The 5378-nt window shown below is 38.7% G+C and overlaps 1 protein-coding gene across 2 annotated transcripts in view; it reads right to left on the reverse strand.

Annotated features, from left to right (window-relative positions):
- The window catches only part of LOC106871338 (uncharacterized), a 362069-nt gene that overhangs the window by 297437 nt on the left and 59254 nt on the right, over positions 1-5378 (reverse strand). The window lies entirely within an intron of this gene.

The following is a 5378-nucleotide window of genomic DNA, read 5'->3' on the forward strand; positions in this document are numbered from 1 at the left end:
TGTGTGTGTGTGCTTTTATATATATGTGTGTGTGTGTGCTTTTATATATATATATGTGTGTGTGTGCTTTTATATATATGTGTGTGTGTGTGCTTTTATATATATGTGTGTGTGTGTGTGTGTATGAGGGACGAGCGAGAGAGAGAGAGAAAAAAAACTGGGAAGGGGGAAAGAGAGAGAAAGAGTGGGAAGGGAGAAGTTTTGTATGTGGTGGAAGGCACGTATGTGCGTGTTGCGCATATTCTTTCGTGTGTGTATGCATGTGTGTGTGTGTGTATATTTATATATATATTTACACATGTATATATATATATACTCACATATACAAACACATGCATATAAACACCTGTATTCATATATACGTATATATATGTGTGTGTGTGTGTGTGTGTGTGTGTGTGTGTGTGTGCGTGCGTGCGTGTATTCGTAGTTATGTTTATGCGGCGTGTGTCTTAACATGTACATAGGATCCCTCTAAATGCATTCGTTTCTATACACCTCCTTGCATAGCTCTGCACTTCTTCATCACACACACACACACATATACACACACACACACATTCACGCACACACACACACGGATACGCATACATACACGCCTGCTTCTCCGCCCGTGCTTAAGCGACCAGGTTTAACTTTTATGCAAAATAAATATTTATTCTAAAGCGAAAAGAAATATTAATGAAAAAAAACCCCCACAAATCCCTTTAAAAGTAACAACAGCGGCAACAGCAGTAACAAGAATAGCGGCAGCCATACTTTTAACAACAACAACTGCAGGAACAAAAAGAACCTCAGCCGTAACAGCAACAACACCAGAGCAGAAACACCGCCAGCAACTGCAGTAACAAGAATATCAGCAACATCGGCTGCAACAACAATAGCTACAAAAACGGCAATAAAACCCACGGCACCAAGAACCACAGCAAGGACAGCAACGAGCAACAACAATAACAACGAGAAAAACAGTAGCAACGGCAGTTAAAGACTCTACAGCAAGGGAGATAACAACAGCCGTAAGACCGCAGTAGCAGTAACAGGAACAAAAACGTTAACGGAAACCTGGTTTATAGTGAAGAGTGACAATCTTATAATAGTCAAGCTGATCTCCGTCAGTCTGTCCATTATAACAGATATGCAGGGGGGAAGAAAGGAAAGAGAAAATGTTAGGAGAGAGAGGGGGGAAAAAGTAAGAGAGAGAGAGAGAGGGGAGAGAGAGAGAAAGAGTGGAAGAAAGAGAGAGTGTGTGAAAGATAGATAGATAAGTGGTGTTGTCACCATAGTAACTAGTACATTTTGATTAAAATGTGGGTATTTTAAGTGCAACACAGACTTTAAAATGTCTTTAAAAATACTTTTACCGGTAGCGTAGCAACAGGTGACGACCTAATAGCAATAATTTCTGTGGCGGCCTTAGAGCTAGATAGATAGATAGATAGATAGATTGACAGACATACAGACAGTTGGCTAACTAGATAGACAGATAGATAAACAGATAGACAGATAGATAGACAGTTAGATAGATTATCAGACAGACAGATAGATTAACAGAGAGACAGACAGATAGATAGATAGATAAACAGACCGACCGACCGACCGACAGACAGATAGAGAGATACATACATAACATAACATACAATTGTAACTACGGTCAACTGCTTTGAAACCTTGAACTGCTGTTTACCCAGATCATATGTTCACGTTTTGCCCCAATAATAACTGGTGCACCCAGTTTTGCGAGTAAAGGGCCAGGGGACGATCTGTATAAGCTAGGCTTTTCAGAAAAAGAAATCAACCAAGTGGCACATTATAAATACAATCTGTAAAGTAGAACAATAAAAATATGCAAGACTTTTCTCAAGTTTAAAATGTAACACTGTTATTGTTATCAACATTCCAACGAATGAGCTTTGTATCTTTCTGAGAAACCCAGCTCCTTTTTCAAAATCATTAAAAGCACGTGAGAACACGTCGTATGCGCGTGTGACTTATTTCGCCGTACCGTCAGATATGACGGCATTTTAAAAGGAGTTAAGCCGTGAAAGGAATGTAATCATTTAATAACTGTTGTTGGCACTCCGTCGCTTACGACGACGAGGGTTCCAGTTGATCCGATCAACGGAACAGCCTGCTCGTGAAATTAACGTGCAAGTGGCTGAGCACTCCACAGACACGTGTACCCTTTATGTAGTTCTCGGGGATATTCACCGTGATACAGTGTGACAAGGCTGACCCTTTGAATTACAGGCACAACAGAAACAGGAAGTAAGACTGAGAGAAAGTTGTGGTGAAAAAGTACAGCAGGGTTCGCCACCATCCCCTGCCGGAGCCTCGTGGAGCTTTAGGTGTTTTCGCTCAATAAACACTCACAACGCCCGGTCTGGGAATCGAAACCGCGATCCTATGACCGCGAGTGCGCTGCCCTAACCACTGGGCCATTGCGCCTCCACCATTTAATAACTACATCGGCGTAACATACATTTCAGATATTTGGCATAGTCTTGTGTATAGTAAAAATAATTAAAATTTTATTGAAAATATTTTGAAGGATTGGATCCAAAGATAATTTAATATGATGGGAAGGTTTATATAAATTGTTTGAATATTTTATTAAGGTTAAAACAACAGAGACTGTTAATTAAATTGCTGAAGAGTTCTTCATTAGATATTTCATTAAATCACTGGTGAGTCTTTGCTATCGAAATTGACTGCAATTCACATATATTTATGCTTTATGTATCGATCCCTTGTTTCAGTGATTAGACTGCGGCCATAGTGGAACACCGTCTTGAAGAATCTTCAGTCGAATGAATCGATCCCATTACTTATATTTTTTTCAGCCTGGTACTTATTCAGTCTCTTTCGTCGAACCGCTAAGTTACGGGGCCGTAAACACGCCGACACCGGTTGTCAAAGCGGAAATCAGGGACAAAGACAGACATAGACACACGTATATATATATTTCTGTTTGTCTGTCTGTCCATCTGTTTGTCTGCCTGCCCATCTGTTTGTCTGTCTGTCTGTCTATATATTTCTCTCACTCTCTCTCTCATATATATATATATATATATAATTACAGGCTCCACACAGTTTCCATCAACGAAATTCACTCACAAGGCATTTGTCGGCCCGGGGCCATAGTAGATGACACTCGTCCAAGGTGCGGTGCAGTGGGACTGAACCCGAAACCATTTGGCTGCAAAGCAAGCTTAACCACATAGGCATTTTGTAATAACAGCGATAGATGCGTGACAGTTTCCACCGTGAAGAATTTAGCGCAAATTAAGGAAGAGTTGGGACCAATGTTTCTCAGCCACTTTTCATTTGCTGATCCCTTTCATTCCCATTTTACTCTGCCGGACCCTCAGAGCCATTCGATGTTTTAAAAAATCCTGGCAAGAATCGTTAGCACGCCGAGCTAAATGCTTAGCGGCATTTCGTCCGTCTTTACGATCTGAGTTCCAATTCCGCAGACGTCGACTTTGCCTTTCATCGTTTCGGGGTCAATAAAATAAGTACAGGTGAGCACTAGGATCCAGGTAATCGACTAGAACCCTTTCAAAACATTTCAGGCCTTGTGTCTATAGTAGAAACAATTATTGAATATTAGGAATTGTATTAAAAAAGGGTCAAAATAGGGTGTGTATATAGTAGAAGTGTTACCAAGATGTGGTAAGAAGCTTGCTTCCTAACAACATGGTTCCGGGTTCAGTCCCATGTGTGACACCTTGGGCAAGTGTCTCCTTCAGATCTACTAAAGTCTTGTGAGTAGATTTGGTAGACGGCATCTGAAAGAAGCCTGTCGTGTGTATTTGTGTATGTATGTGTGTGTGTGTGTGTCCATATATGTATATGTGTGTCTGTGTGTGTTTGTGTCTGTGTTTGTTCCCCTCATCACGGCTTGACAACCGGTGTTGATGTATTTACGTCCCCCGTAACCTAGCGGTTCGACAAAAAAGTCCGACCGGATAAATACTAGGCTTAAGAAATAAGTACTGGGGGCCAATTTCTTCGGCTAAAACCCTTCAAGGTGGTGCACCAGCATGGTCGCAGTCAATTGACTGAAACAAATAAAAATAATAAAAGAATCTATTGCACACAAATTTTAACAGTAAAATCTTATATAGAACCCCCAAGGGCCACATGGCCCTCGGTCGAAAAACATTGTTCTAGATCCTGGGACGATTTGAAATCAGCAAATCCACAGAGACTAGTCGTCCGTTCCACAAATACTGCGAATAATTTATCCTCGCCCTTCCACGATAATAGAATGATTGAACAATACAAGATCGATAATCACATAAATACACCAACAAACACTGGAGTCGTATTTGTTGTGGATGTCCGGTGGGATATGGGTTGTCTTTGTACGACAGAAAAAAAAAATGTTTGTCATCAATTAATTTAATTTTCCATAAGAAGATAAAAAGATAACACACACACACACACACACACACACACACACCACACACGTGCTATGCGAGTGTATGTGTGGTCCGTACATAAGTATATATATATATATATATATATATACATACACACACACGAACACATATGTATATACATACCTATAAACATAGCTATAAACATACATATACGCGCACACACACACACACACACACACACACACAGAGACACACACACACATATATATATATATACCTACATAGGTATTCACATATACGTGTCAGTACATATGTCTATATACACATAGGCATATATCTATAAACATATCTAGAGACATATTTGCACGCACACACACACATCTATATATATTCATCTACATACATATTTATTATATATCTATATATGCACATACACATGCATATACACAAACACATATATGCTTAACTGGCAATATATACACAGAGTATTCATTCGAACGAATGAACTTCACAAAATTTACTAAATCAACTTTTTCTTTCGTTCCAACACACACACACACACACACACACACACACACACACATTCAAGCATTTCAAATAAGTCGTACGTTATCGTCAAAGACAGAACCATTCTTCAGCATTGTTCCATTAATCCCAACAAGTAAACCACTTAAAACTCAATATAAGAATTGTCTTGACAATGTTGAAAAACACGAAAGGAACGTAACAAACCCAAAAATAAATAAACGGACAAATAAAAAAACATAGAAATAAATAACTAATAAAATAAAAGATTAGAAAGAAAATTATTTTAAAAAAATCATAACAATTCAAAAATATTATTACAAAAAAATTATTGAATGGTATTTAAATAATATTTCTTGTAAACATACAAACACATACAAACGCAAGGTGATACACAGACGCTCGCATTTATATATATATATATATATATATATATACACACACACACACACACACCATATCTCTGAG

The sequence above is a fragment of the Octopus bimaculoides genome, chromosome 26 (assembly GCF_001194135.2).
Source record: "Octopus bimaculoides isolate UCB-OBI-ISO-001 chromosome 26, ASM119413v2, whole genome shotgun sequence".
NCBI classification, from domain to species: Eukaryota; Metazoa; Mollusca; class Cephalopoda; order Octopoda; family Octopodidae; genus Octopus; species Octopus bimaculoides.